Source organism: Oncorhynchus masou, unplaced genomic scaffold (genome assembly GCF_036934945.1).
Source record: "Oncorhynchus masou masou isolate Uvic2021 unplaced genomic scaffold, UVic_Omas_1.1 unplaced_scaffold_5505, whole genome shotgun sequence".
Classification (NCBI taxonomy): Eukaryota; Metazoa; Chordata; class Actinopteri; order Salmoniformes; family Salmonidae; genus Oncorhynchus; species Oncorhynchus masou.
In genome coordinates, this window is record NW_027011921.1 from 1 (window position 1) to 15,761 (window position 15,761).

A 15,761-nucleotide genomic window follows, 5' to 3' on the forward strand; every position below is an offset into this window, starting at 1 on the left:
TGAGTCACTGGCTTGCTGGGGCTCTCTCATGCCGTCCCTGAGGGGGTGCGTCACCTGAGTGGGTTGATTCACTGATGTGGTCATCCTGTCTGGGTTGGCGCCCCCCCTTGGGTTGTGCCGTGGCGGAGATCTTTGCGGGCTATACTCAGCTTTGTCTCAGGATGGTAAGTTGGTGGTTGAAGATATCCCTCCAGTGGTGTGGGGGCTGTGCTTTGGCATAGTGGGTGGGGTTATATCCTTCCTGTTTGGCCCTGTCCGGGGGTGTCCTCGGGTGGGGCCACAGTGTCTCCTGACCCCTCCTGTCTCAGCCTCCAGTATTTATGCTGCAGTAGTTTATGTGTCGGGGGCTGGGGTCAGTTTGTTATATCTGGAGTACTTCTCCTGTCCAATTCGGTGTCCTGTGTGAATCTAAGTGTGCGTTCTCTAATTCTCTCCTTCTCTCTCTCGGAGGACCTGAGCCCTAGGACCATGCCCCAGGACTACCTGACATGATGACTCCTTGCTGTCCCCAGTCCACCTGGCCGTGCTGCTGCTCCAGTTTCAACTGAACCGCGGCCCTAGGACCATGCCCCAGGACTACTTGACATGATGACTCCTTGCTGTCCCCAGTCCACCTGGCCGTGCTGCTGCTCCAGTTTCAACTGTTCTGCCTTATTATTATTCGACCATGCTGGTCATTTATGAACATTTGAACATCTTGGCCATGTTCTGTTATAATCTCTACCCGGCACAGCCAGAAGAGGACTGGCCACCCCACATAGCCTGGTTCCTCTCTAGGTTTCTTCCTAGGTTTTGGCTTTTCTAGGGAGTTTTTCCTAGCCACCGTGCTTCTACACCTGCATTGCTTGCTGTTTGGGGTAACTCCGAGGCGGCGGACATCGGGTAGGGGGTAACAATTCTTGATCGTAATCCTTTTCAGCCCTCTGTAATCGATTCAAGGACTGAAGTTTGGGTCAGAGACAGAGAGACAAGGGATGCGATTAGACATGCAGCCCAATTATGATATTTTTTCCACTAATTGGTCTTTTGACCAATCACATTAGATATTTTCGTATCAGCTCTTTTTCGGGGAATATCTGATTGGTCAAAATACCAAATACTCAAAAAAAATGACTGAATTGGGCTGCCTGTCTCAACGAATCCATAGAAACCTGGACATGCTCCAACTGAAATGTTCCCTCCTGTCAGTACTGATGTTGAATGGCATTAAATACACTTGTTTCATTCTCTCCCATCCCCTGTAGGTTTGTTGAACATGAGTGGAAATGAAACTCCAGCACACTGGTAGCACTAAAGATGTGTGAGTATAACTTTTCCAGTTGAGTTGAACCTGCCTGTGGGTGCAGTGGGGATATTCCTGGGAGGTCTACTGATGAAGAGGTATAAGCTTGGCATTGTGTCTGGATCCCAGATGTCTTTCGTCATCTCCTTCATGGCCTACCTCCTCCTCCCTCTGCAGTCTGGCACTAAGTGTGACAACGTTCAGGTGGCTGGTCTGACCCTGTCCTATAACGGGTAAATATGACATCTGATTGGTTGGTTGGTGGGTTGATAAAAACAAAAGTTTTGATCAGTGGAATATGAGGGAGAGTTTGAACAAAACACACATGGGCTTGTGCCGGGGCTCCCTCTTGTGGGAATATACAGTATGGTTGTTACTGAGCCAGGATTCCTGGCTGTTTTGTCACTGTGCCTGTGTCAATGATAGTTCAGCAACAATTATTTAAACATCATTATTACCAGCCATTTTCTCTGTTCCCCAGGTCCCCTGGTGTACGATGGCAGCCTGTTGTCAGAGTGTAACAGAGACTGCTCCTGCTTGGCTGGGAAGTGGGACCCTGTGTGTTCAGACAACGGCATCACCTACACCCTCAGCCTCGCAGGCTGCTCCAGCTTTACAGGTTACGGCAAGAACACGGTACCAATACTATTAATGTACTGAGAGTACAAAACATTCACAGGGATGCTGGCCCATGTTGACTCCAATGGCTCCCACATTTGTGTCAAGTTGGCTGTATGTCTTTTGAGTGGTGGACCATTCTTGATACAAATCAAATCAAATTTATTTAAACAACCCAGCAGTACATCAGTTCTGATATCTCAAAGTGCTGTACAGAAACCCAGCCTAAAACCCCAAACAGCAAGCAATGTCAGGTGTAGATGCACCCGGTGGTTGGCAAAAACAATCCATAGAATTGTCTCAAACCTAGGAAGAAACCTAGAGAGGAACCAGGCTATTGGGGTGGCCAGTCCTCTTTATCTGGCTGATTGCCGGGTAGAGATTATAACAGAACATGGCCAAGATGTTCAAATGTTCATAAATGACCAGCATGGTCGAATAATAATAAGGCAGAACAGTTGAAACTGGAGCAGCAGCACGGCCAGGTGGACTGGGGCAGCAAGGAGTCATCATGTTTTATCCTGGGGCATGGTCCTAGGGCTCAGGTCACTGACATGTAGAGAAAGCATATACATTCAGAGAACGTTTAGATTCACACAGGACACAACTTGGACAGGACTGTTCTGCCCAGATATAACAAACTGACCCCAGCCCCCGGACATAAACTACTGCAGCATAAATACTGGAGGCTGAGGCAGGAGGGGTCAGGAGACATCTTGGCCCCACCTGAGGACTCCACCCGGACAGGGCCAAACAGGAAGGATATGGCCCCACCCACTTTCCTGTCTAGGTTTCACAGTTTTGGCACCACTAGGGGATATCTTCAACCACCAACTTACAATCCTGAGACAAAGCTGCTGTTTGGGGTTTTAGGCTCCGCACTTTGAGATATCAGCATGGCACAACCCAAGGGGGTGCCAACCCAGACAGGATGACCGCATCAGTGAATCAACCCACTCAGGTGACACACCCCCCCCAGGGACGGCATGAGAGATCCTCAGTAAGCCAGTGACTCAGCCCCTGTAATAGGGTTAGAGGCAGAGAATCCCAGTGGAAAGAGGGGAAGGCCAGGCAGAGACAGCCTTTGTTTTGTTGCTTGAGTTTCCGTTACCTTCCCACTCCTGGGCCAGACTACACTCAATCATATGACCCACTGAAGAGATGAGTCTTCAGTAAAGACTTAAAGGTTGATATCCTTAATTTGTAAATCTCTGACATGGGTAGGCAGACCGTTCCATAAAAATGGAGCTCTATAGGAGAAAGCCCTGCCTCCAGCTGTTTGCTTAGAAATTCTAGGGACAATTAGGAGGCCTAGATCTTGTGACCGTATCAAACGTGTAGGTATTTAAAGGACCAAATCAGAGAGATAGGTAGGAGCAAGCCCATATAATGCTGTGCGCCACCATCTTTGTAGGTTAGCAGTAAAACCTTGAAATCAGCCCTTGCTTTGACAGGAAGCCAGTGTAGGGAGGCTAGCACTGGCGTAATATGATCAAATTTTTTGGTTCTAGTCAGGATTTGAGCCGTATTTAGCACTAACTGAAGTTTATTTAGTGCTTTATCCGGGTAGTCCGTTAAGAAGTACATTCATTGCAGTAGTCTATTGCTATCAAGTGACAAAAGCATGGATTAATTTTTCTGCATCATTTTTGGACAGAAAGTTTCTGATTTTTGCAATGTTATGTTGATGGAAAAAGCTGTCCTTGAAATGGTCTTGATATGTTCTTCAAAAGAGAGATCAGGGTCCAGAGTTTTAACGTCAAAGGTCCTTCACATTTTATTTGAGATGACTGTACAACCATTAAGATTAATTGTCAGATTCAACAGAAGATCTCTTTGTTTCTTGGGACCTAGAACAAGCATCTCTGTTTTGTCCGAGTTTAAAAGTAGAAAGTTTGCTGCCATCCACTTCCTTATGTCTGAAACACATGCTTCTAGCGAGGGCAATTTTGGGGCTTCACCATGTTTCGATTGAAATGTACAGCTGTGTGTCATCCGCATAGCAGTGAAAGTTAACATTATGTTTTCGAATAACATCCCCAAGAGGTAAAATATATAGTGAAAAAACCAACAGTGGTCCTAAAACGGAACCTTGAGGAACACCTGAAATTTACAGTTGATTTGTCAGAGGACAAACCATTCACAGAGACAAACTGATATCTTTCCGACAGATAAGATCTAAACCAGGCCAGAACTTGTCCTTGTGATAAGACCAATTTGGGTTTCCAATCTCTCTAAAAAAGAATGTGGTGATCGATAACATATCAAAAGCAGCACTAAGGTCTAGGAGCACGAGGACAGATGCAGAGCCTTGGTCCGATGCCATTAAAATGTCATTTACCACCTTCACAAGTGCCGTCTCAGTGCTATGATGGGGTCTAAAACCAGACTGAAGCATTTGGTATACATTGTTTGTCTTCAGGAAGGCAGTGAGTTGCTGAGCAACAGCCTTTTCTAAGATTTTTGAGAGGAATGGAAGATTCGATATAGGCCGATAGTTTTTTATATTTTCTGGGTCAAGGTTTGGCTTTTTCAAGAGAGGCTTTATTACTGCCACTTTTAGTGGATTGAGAACCGTTTATTATGTTCAACATAGGAGGGCCAAGCAAAGGAAGCAGCTCTTTCAGTAGTTTAGTTGGAATAGGGTCCAGTAAGCAGCTTGAAGGTTTAGAGGCCATGATTATTTTCATCATTGTGTAAAGAGATATAGTACTAAAACACTTGAGCGTCTCTCTTGATCCTAGGTCCACGCAGAGTTGTGCAGACTCAGGACAACTGAGCTTTGAAGGAATACGCAGATTTAAAGAGGAGTCTGTAATTTGCTTTCTAATAATCATAATTTTTTCCTCAAAGAAGTTCATGAATTTAATCACTGCTAAAGTGATACACCGGGAAACTGTTGAGCGTAAACAACCCAGCAGCGTAGACCAAGAGGAAGACCAGTGCAGTTCTTGACACAAACTGGTACCCCTGCACCCCTGGCACCTACTACCATATTTTGTTGAAAGGCACGTAAATATTTTGTCTTGTCCATTCACCCTCTGAATGGCACACACACACAATCCATGTCTCAATTGTCTCAAGCTTTACAATATATTTTTTAAACCTTTCTCCTCCTCTTTATCTACACTGATTTAAGTGGATTTAACTAGTGACGTCCATAAGGGATTATATCTTTAACCTGGATTCACCTGGTCAGCATATGTCATGGAAAGAGCAGGTGTTCTTAATGTTTTATACACTCAGTGTAACTCATGGCACTGACATGTACCACTGCATATACATTCAGAGAGTTTGGTATTTTTCCTGGAGGGCCACAACTTTCAAGTGTTCTGCCTGTCGGCTATGGAATCCTGACCTGTTCACCGGATGTGCTACCTGTCCCAGACCTATTATTTGACCATGCTGGTCATTTATGAGCATTTGAACATCTTGGCCATGTTCTGTTATAATCTCCACCCGGCACAGCCAGAAGAGGACTGGCCACCCTGTCAGGACCCGGTTACGAACCTGGGTCTCCGTCCACCTCTGGCCTGCTCGCCTCCCTACCACTGAGGAAGTACAGTTCCCGCTCAGCCCAGTCAAAACTGTTATGCTGCATCTGGCCCCCCAATGGTGGAACAAATCCCTCAGACGCCAGGACAGCGGAGTCAATTACCACCTTCCGGAGACACCTGAAACCCCACCTCCTCAATGAATACCTAGGATAGGATAAGTAATCCTTCTCACCCCCCCTTAAATGATTTAGATGCACTATTGTAAAGTGGCTGTTCCACTGGATGTCAGTCAAAAGGTTTTCACTTTATTTTTACTATTTTCTCTGTAGATAAGACATCAAAAATGAAATAAATGTAAATGTAAATGTCTGTAGGAGTGTGAAACAGTCACTTAACCAACTGAGCCAAATAGTCAGCAAAACCTTAAGAAGATGAGGCAGACACAGCAGTACTTAAGACGGTGTGACCCAGAGTTAACTCGGCTGCAGAGGATAGGTTCATCAGAGTGAACTGCACCTCACATTGCAGCCCAAATAAATGCTTCACAGAGTTCAAGTCACAGACACATCTCAACATCAACTGTTCAGAGGAGACTGCGTGAATCAGGCCTTCATGGTCAAATTGCTGCGAAGAAAGCACTACTAAAGGACACCAATAAGAAGAAGAGACTTGCTTGGGCCAATAAACACGAGCAATGGACATTAGACTGGTGGAAATCTGTCCTTTGGTCTGATAAGTCCAAATTCCAACAATGTCTTTGTGAGAGTAGGTGTACAGATGATCTCCGCATGTGTGGTTCCCACCATGAAGCATGGAGGAGGTGTGATAATGTGGGGGGTGCTTTGTTGGTGACACTGTCTGTGATTTATTTAGAATTCAAGGCACACTTAACCAACATGGCTACCATAGTATTCTGCAGTGTTACGCCATCCCATCAGGTTTGCGTTTAGTGGGACTATCATTTGTTTTTCAACAGGACAATTACCCAACACATCTCCAGGCTGTGTAAGGGCTATTTGACCAAGAAGGAGAGTGATGGAGGGCTGCATCAGATGACCTGACATCCACAATCACCCAACCTCAACCCAATTGAGATGTTTTGGGATGAATTGGACAGCAGAGTGAAGGAAAAGCAGCCAATAAGTTCTCAGCATATGTGGGAACTCATCAAGACTGTTGGAAAAGCATTCCAGGTGAAGCTGGTTGAGAGAATGCCAAGAGTGTGCAAAGCTGCCATCAAGGCAAAGGATGGCTACTTTGAAGAATCTCAAATATAAAATATATTTAGATTTGTTTCACACTTTTTGGTACCTACATGATTCCATATGTGTTATTTCATAGTTTTGATGTCTTCACTACTATTTTACAATGTAGAAAATAGTAAAAATAAAAAAAGCCTTGAATGAGTAGGTGTGTCCAAACCTTTGACTGGTACTGTATACATATATACAGGAGTAAGACAGATATAGCTTCTGTTGCCTGTTTGAGTATTTGTTTAATAGCCTACTGATTCTGTGAGCACCAAGCCTCATGAACCGCCAAAATGTTGAATTAAGCAATTTCACAGATTCGGCTGTTTTTAATCTTTGCTATGCTGTAATAATACAGTGTCACCATCGGGCTCTTTCTTGAGTCATTTGTGTGTCTTAATTATTTAATCAAACAGTGGGCTTAAAGCATCAGACAAGCTCAGTGCCTATGTAGGTGATTGTATTCAAACACATAGGGTGTGTCTGATATGGAAAAATACATTTTAACATTAGAACAGGAAGTCTCTCGGTCTATAAATAATTGATTTTGTCGGGGACAGCCCTATAATCATTCTTACCCTTGCTCTACTCAAAGGGCTGTATTGGAATGGCTTCATACAGTATCTACGTGTATATCATTGACTGTATTGTCTTTTTAGACCAAGAGGACCAAGAGAAACAAAGTGGAGCAGATCACTGATACAGATGCAGGTCATAAATTAAACTCTAATTTCACTGAATGTAATCCTTTTGCATGTAAATGTGATTTAGTATGGACATCTATTGAGCAGAGGTAATACATACTTGCCTTAGAAGGATACATGTTTTCTGACTTCTTTACCTTGGTGAATGCTGCTTTGCACACAGGTCCCTCTACATCTGTGGAATTCTCTGGGATGGCAGTTCAGGGGACATCTCACCAGGGACAATCTAATGAAAAGATCCTAAGTGAGTGTGTCTCCAGGGCCTGTCAGACCAGGGCTCTTGACCTCCCGCCAATCGATCCGGATGCTTTCAACCCGATTATCATCCGGTTTCTGGAAAAACTTACTGAGGAGTATGTCCAAACTTCTATTGTAGTATTTGAATGCAATGTCATCTGGAGGATTTTATAAATTGTATGTGTGTTGGTGTGCCTTTTGGTGCTAAAAACATCTAATTATCTCCTGTAGGCAATGGAGGCAGTTAAGCATTGGCAGGATGGACCCTGTAAGTCCCTTAACCTTGAAAATGATTCATAGATATATTAATAGATGTTTCAAGAAAATTAGATACAAGCCTTTTATCTATCTACAGTATCATCCACATTATCACAAACAGTTATATACAAAGAGCTTTTTAGTAGCCTACTGCTTTTCATGCTTTCCAATGTATGCCACTTTCATGATTCTCATGAACATATGTGAGATTGTTGGTATCTCTTTGAGGAGCTTGGTTTCAGAGCCCGGTTATGAGTAATCTACCTACACTGTTTCGGTCCTACAGGTGATGAGGGCATTGCTTGCAGAGATGTGCCTGCAGATTGTGCGGTTTGTATCTGAGGCCATCCTGGAGGTCATCATCCCTGCAATTTTCCGTTTTGTACGGATATACAGCCATGTGTCTCCAGTATCCGGCAAGTCTCTGACAGAATCAGAGAGATCCTCTAGCACAAACCTGAAGGTTCGCAAGAGAGGCAGCAGCAAATCCTCAAGGTCTTGCACGGCCAAATCAAGCTCCTCTCGTAATGGGTATGTTCAGTCATTCCTAAAGAAACCGGTTTCACCTAACTATTCATAACTCATTTTGTGAAAATATGTTTTGTTATCTGTGTAACAGTTTACTCTTAATGACCAATTTAATTGATTACTGAATTATGCATTGATGTGACTACCGTGTCTACTATTGATTATGGAATGCTGTATTGTTTGCTTTGTATTCTCAAAGGTCTCAGACAGTGTTGCCAAATACTCAGGGAGATGGTGAGTCTATTTCATCTGAGCCACTCAGTGACTTTTTTGGGATCACTGAGGACAGTCTCCTCACTGGTGTCCAGGATTCCTTCAAAAAGTCACTGAACAATGTCCTCTGTATCCAAAGAGAGGGCCAGGTAGACACTCAAAGTCTATCCCGGGTTATTGTTGGAGAAGTGTCAAAGAAGGTCAATTCCATAATCTCTGTGGCCATCCAAACTCCCATCTCTGGGCGAATGTCCCCTGTCATTTTTGCCAGTGGTGGTGTCTCCAGCACCAAGGTGGTTGAGGAGATGGTGTCTGGCATTTCCAACATACTTCAGATGTACATTAATGGGAAGAGTGTTGAGCAGAGTGTTGTTCTCATAGAGGATGGTGTTGAGGTGGATATGACACATTTAACAGGACAGGTCATGACAGCCCTCAGTGGCACTGTTTTGAACTTCAGCAATAAGGAGGAAAATGAACCCGACAAGAGGGAACTGCTTTGTGTTGTTGCTGACCACATGAAGATGCTTGAAGCTTGTAAAAGTCCCGAGGAGATGCTAAAACAAGGAGAGAGCAACCTAAATATCAAAGGTGCCAAATCTAGTCTTCGTCTGTCAACACAAAGTATGGACAGACTACTCACTGAGGAGTTTCAGACCAAGGCCATTGAATCGATCCGGGAGATCGTTAAAAGATTCAGGGGTTGTACATCATGTTGTTCTGGCACTACATCATCTAGTCCAACTCCTAGGATAGGTGAGATCAGAGACCTTATGATTGACCCTGAGGCTTCTGAGTTGGTAAGTACCTTTGTTTCAGACATGGACAATCTTACCCAGTCTATCAGGGCATCCTGCTCCCCTGCACAGGGTGAGCAGATCCTTCTTGAAAACCATCAAAGTAAGATCTGGTCTTACACTGTTGGTTGTTACTACGACATGAAAAATACGCTGAAGAGGCTTCTTACCTGTCCAGAAAAAGGGGATCTCGCAAGTACATTTGTGGAGAGCACAAAAGATTCTTTCACAATGGTTCCAACTTTGTGCCTGGACGTCGGTCATTCCAGTAATGGTGAGGCTGACACATCAGACTCCATTTTTTGTAAACCACTTTTAATAACCCCCTCATCTATGAATGAACAAAAAGGACAAAGTGAGACCCCAAAACCTCTCTTGGCTCTCAAAAAGTATTTGCAAGACCAAGTCCTCCTTGACACCACAAAAGCGATTGCCAGCCAGGTTCTAGTCTTGTATAAGACTGAGGTGATGGAGAAGTTCTCATCTTCTGTTGGAGAGTGTGATTCTGAAGAGTCTCTGGAGGCCATTCTATTTGTGGATGGCATCATGTCTGACTTGAATGATTTCACCAGTTCTTGTTCCGCCTCACCATCTGAGTTGTTAGACAGTGAACAATGTCTCTCCCATCTCACTTTTCCACTTGGTCTGCAGGACAGCACCACCAACAGTGAATCTACCCAGAGTCTTCCAGTTATAAATATGACGAAACTCTCCAGTGTGTCTTTCCAGACAAAGGCTAGAAAGGCAGTGAGTGAAGCTCTGAGATCTGTCAACCCCTTTACAAACAGCTTACTGGGAGACTCTGAAGCATCTAAATTACTGGACACTTTTGTAACAGATGTGGAGACTATTGTTCAGTCCATGCAGGCACATGAATCTGAAATTCTCAGAATTTCAAAAGTGAGCACCCTTTCTGCTGCTCGTATTATATATCATAGATTTCGAGAAATGCTGAGGCGTTTTCTCACTTCCTGCCAAGACTCTGTAAAGGTCATCGATGGTGTTACACCAATATATGATGAGACTCTCAAACAGGCTCCTAGTGAAAGTTTAGATTCTCAGGTGACTTGTAATAGGGATTCTCTTGAAATCCAAGCGGACCTTCAAACCTGTACCAAGGAGGTCATTAGTCAGATCCTCACTGTGTATCACTCTGAGGAATCCATGGAGGAATGCCTCTCTAGCCTAAAAGGAGATACAGAAGACCTGTCCAAGCTTTTGGATGCCGTTGTTTCTCAGATTGACGTCCTTGCCGCCTCCAAATCATATTTATCTGTTGATGACTATGCTGTCAATACACAGGACAATTTGCATGGTGAGATCAACAATGATGAGGAGGAGGCATCCTCTAGAAGTCTTAAATCCACAGCCTTTGACAAACTATGTACTGATGAATTTCAAACTAAAGCCTCACATATGGCTGGTGGGATCCTTCAATCAGGGTTAATTGGTATTGTAAATACCAGCCTTGATGGTAGAAGTGCAGACATTTGTGCAGAGTCCAGTAATGATGGTGATGATAGAGATGTCAAAATCCTTCAGAAGAGTGGAACTCCATCTTTATTCACCTCTTCTCTGCACACCAATTCTGCAGCATCCAACATCGTCAGAAGCATCACTAAAGACGTTAATAGCTTCACCCAGATGACTAAAATGTCTGATGCTTCAGTGTCTGGCCAGTTAGAGAGATCCCTGTCAGCTTCAACCCTTCCTGTCAGTGTTCACAACGGGGCCAATGTGAAAGGAAAGATCATTTGGCCAGGCACTGTTAACCTGTTCAACAATGTGTTCACCAAGGTCAAGGATTTTTTTGCCCAGCAACAACCGGTCCTCCTAGACAATGTGGTTGAGGCCCCCAAACATGCCGAATCCATATGCAGAACAGCTACTTCTACACAAATGATTTACAGTGTACATGAAGGCAGCCAGACCAGCATGGTAAATTATTCCAAAGCCTTAATTAGTCAGACTCTGATGACAATCCAGAGGAGAGTGTCTATGTCAGAGAGGATGAGCACCTCAGAGAAAGGCCTCTTGACTCGTTCCATCGTGGGCTCCATGTTGGAGGATGTTGACATGGTGAGAACTGATAGACACGAGATACACCGGCCATCCTCCTCACAGTCCTCCCTGTCCATCACCTCTGCCATGACCAGAGGGTCTCAGAGTGATTTTACAAATTCTCTTCCAGGCACTCCAGTCCCCAATGAGTGGCCTGTTGAAATATATTGTCCTATCATTAGGAGTTCGGTCATTGATATGAGTGACTCCTCAACTCATTCACAAGGGTCAACAAATTACACAAGGCAAACCATCTCTGCCATAGTTGACACTGTTATGGAGGTCATTCCAAGAGAAGATACGGAACACATAGCCACTGCAGATGATGTCACTTCTTTTACAAGAAGACTTGCGAGACTCAGCCCCAGGGACGGTCTTCAGAACTTCTCACATGAGCTCACTGACAAAGTTTATGAGCTCATAAAAAGTCACAACACCCCCCAGGCTCTTTTTGTGCCAGCTGGCAAGAGCGTGTCTGACTCTATTCTTTTGAAGCTGAAGACAGGATTGAATGCTTCTGAAGAATCCAGGGAGTTCCCATCTGACCTTGTGTACTCCTTTGCTACGGAGTCAATAAAACGTCTGCTACAGCAGATTGTCTTCTGGCTTCCTCCACCATCACAAGGATCCGATTTCTGCCAAACTATCATCTCTGATGGTTCTCTGCAGGAAACAAGTCAGCTTATCCCGAACTCTTCTGCCACCTCCATTAGTTCCACACAGGTTTACTGTGACACAAAGAGCCTTTTCACCAATATAATGGTCAATCAGGTCATGGATACCTGTTCTGTGGCCTCCAATTCATCAGAAGAATTATCAGAGTTGATGAACATAATCAATGGGTTGTCCCCAACTGATGCTGGAACACTTGACTCTGACAGACCGGCTCTCATGACCACTAGCCGTCAGTCTGCCAAATCATTTCCTAAACCCTCTCTGTCTGGCAGCAGCACACACAATGGTGGAACTGTGGATATTCAAGTTTTAGGAGAGGTGGAATCCAAGATGGACAACAAAGATCTGGAGATGTCTAGTGCCTCTGTGCATCCATCAACTACATCAGCCATGGACTCTGATACACATGCATTATTTGACTCCACTAGCAATGACTACACCTCTTTGGTACTTTTACTGATTGTTAGATTGCTGTCAATGATCACCCCTATCACATTACTGGAATCCTCCGACATTGGTGAAACATCAAGAGTTCTCACAAAGAGGATTCTGTCTGAGTTCTGTGGCACCTCAGGCCCTGAACAAACTCAAGCCTATCCCCAGAATCTGAAAATCAAAAAGATTTTCAAGGCTGTCTACATGGGGCTTCTTCAAGAATTCGGGTCAGAGAAGATGCTCCAGGTTGCAATGAAGTCAACGGATTATGCATTTGACGATGCCCTGGTCAAATCATTAACTAGGGAACTACTAGCTAAATGCGATGAGGCTAGCTCTTCACCTCCCTCCATGACCCAGTTGTCATCACACAATGCACTTGGCAGTGACGAGGTATGTAATTCTGGGCTTCCAACAACTGGTAGAAAGGAAAAGAAGAGAGGAAGATTCAGCGCTCTCTGTGGACTCAACCCAAAGGTACATATGTCATCAAAATACAAATTATAAAGATTATTTTTATTCATTACGTACAGTATGATGGTAAACACTGATACCCTTTGTGTGCAATTTCTCCTACTGTATAAATGACTGTTTGTTACCCAGTGTACAAAGAAGGACAACAAGAAGAACCACTGCACTCCAACACCTTCCCAGAACCAGACCCCTGCCGTCAGTGAAACAGGTAAGTCAATACACTCAAATGTGTACTGAACAAAAATATAAACGCAACATGCAACAATTTCAAAGATTTTATTGAGTTTCAGTTCATATATGGAAAGCAGTCAATTGAAATACGCTCTAGACCCTTATCTATGGATTTCACATGACTGGGAATACAGATATGCATCTGTTCATCACAGATAACTTTAAAAAAAGGTAGGGGTGTGGATCAGAAAACCAGTCAGTATCTGGTGTGATCACCATTTGCCTCATGCAGCGTGTCACTTCTCCTTCGCATAGAGTTGATCAGGCTGTTGATTGTGGAATTGATTGAGGAATGTTGTCCCACTCCTCTTCAATAGCTGTGCGAAGTTGTTGAATATTGGTGGGAACTGGAACACGCTGTTGAACACGTCAATCCAGAGCATCACAAACATGCTAAATGGGTGACATGTCTGGTGAGTATGCAGGCCTTTCGACATGGGGCCATGCATTATCATGCTGAAACATGAGGTGATGGCGGTGGATGAATGGCACGACAATGGGCCTAAGGATCTCGTGATGGTATCTCTGTGCATTCAAATTGCCATTGATAAAATGCAATTGTGTTCGTTGTCCGTAGATTATGCCTGCACACACCATAACCCTACAGCCAACATGACGCCATATACTTGGTCTGTGGTTGTGAGGCCGGTTGGACATACTGCCAAATTCTCTAAAATGACATTGAAGGCGGCTTATGGTAAAGAAATAAACATTAAATTCTCTGGCCACAGCTCTGGTAGACATTCCTGCAGTCAGCATGCCAATTGCACGCTCCCTCAAAACAAGTCAACCAGCGTTTTTCCTTGCTCCTATTTTTCTCAGTCTCTGTCTCTGAGACATCTGTGGCATTGTGTGGTGTGACAAAACTGCACATTTTAGCGTGGCCTTTTATTGACCCCAGCACGAGTTGCACCTTTGTAATGATCATGCTTTTTAACCCACAAGAGTCTAAGCCCTGTCTGGGCCGAGGAGTTTGTATCGGCCTTACTGCTATTTGCCCATACAAACGCATTGAATAACAGATTCACTACATGGAACTGAAGTGTCTGTCCTAAATCTGAGAGATATAAGAAAGTTGACAAATATATATTTATATTCATATGTATATATATCATTTTAAATGTTTTTATCACCTTCTTTTTGGCACTAAACAGTCTAAGCCCTGGGGGGGGCCTATGTAACACTTCTGCGTTAAATAGGCGGATTGAGACTGCTAGGCTACCTGCCTCCCTACATTTGTAAATAATGTAGAATATTACAATTTAAATAATAATAATGCAATAGTAATTCTTCACACCAACTAGGGTCAGTTAAAGAAAATGTTATATTTACATTTTTTTTTCAGCAATTGTCAATGATCAAGAATCCTGCCGAACAGAGAGTGTATGCTCCACCAAGAAGAAACCAAGGAAGCGTTCGCTCATTTCCAGGATGTTTTCAGCTATAGGCAAAGCCTTGTCCAGTCCCTTTACTTCCTGCTATAAAAAGAAGAGCACCTAATCTATATTTCAAAATAAATATTTGAAATTAACATAATTGTATTAATTCTTCATGTTGAGTGTTTTTCATTATATATTATTGGATGATATAAAGGGTAGTAGTAGTAGTAGTAGTAGAAGTTGTATAGTTGACTATATTACTTTTACTTTTAAGATACATAAAAAAAATAAGAATAGTGTGCACTTCTTGGTACAGTTGAAGTCTGATGTTTACATACACCTTAACCAAATACATTTAAACTCAGTTTTTCACAATTCCTGACATTTAATCCTAGTAAAAAAATCCCTGTCTTCAGTCAGTTAGAATCATCACTTTATTTTAAGAATGTGAAATGTTACAATAATAGTAGAGAGAATGATTTATTTCAGCTTTTATTTCTTTCATCACATTCCCAGTGGGTCAGAAGTTTACATACACTCAATTAGTATTTGGTAGCATTGCCTTTAAATTGTTTAACTTGGGTCAAATGTTTCGGGTGGACTTCCACAAGCTTCCCACAATACGTTGACTGAATTTTGGCCCATTCCTCCTGACAGAGCTGGTGTAACTGAGTCAGGTTTGTAGACCTCCTTGCTCACACACACCTTTTCAGTTTCTGCCCACAAATTTTCTATAGGATTGAGATCAGGGCTTTGTGATGGCCACTCCAATACCTTGACTTTGTTGTCCTTAAGTCATTTCTCCACAACTTTGGTAGTATACCTGGGGTTATTGTCCATTTGGAAGACCCACTTGCGACCAAGCCTTAACTTCCTGACTGATGTTTTGAGATGTTGCTTCAATATATCCACATCATTTTTGTGGATATCACATCAAATAAAACTATAAATAATCTTATCTAAGTCCTTTACAATTTTAGGGGGTAAGTCAAGTGATAAGAGACATCTGGATAACCCTTCAGCTTTGATAATAATAAGTATAACGAAATATCTCTCATCAACAAGAGGTTCAATTTGTTCTTTGTTTTCTCAATGGAGTTAAAGTTCAATTCACTCCTTTGT

The 15,761-nt window shown here is 43.2% G+C and overlaps 1 long non-coding RNA gene across 2 annotated transcripts; it reads left to right on the top strand.

Annotated features, from left to right (window-relative positions):
- The first annotated feature begins 12,365 nt into the window (after positions 1 to 12,365).
- LOC135536049 (uncharacterized) lies at positions 12,366 to 14,796 on the top strand. Of its 2 annotated transcripts, XR_010454934.1 has the most exons (3): positions 12,366 to 13,032; positions 13,159 to 13,237; positions 14,606 to 14,796. It is a non-coding gene; the product is annotated as an uncharacterized LOC135536049 (long non-coding RNA). The 2 variants fall into 2 exon arrangements; XR_010454933.1 differs by lacking the exon at positions 12,366 to 13,032 and having other exon boundaries at positions 13,039 to 13,237.
- Positions 14,797 to 15,761: the final 965 nt, after the last annotated feature.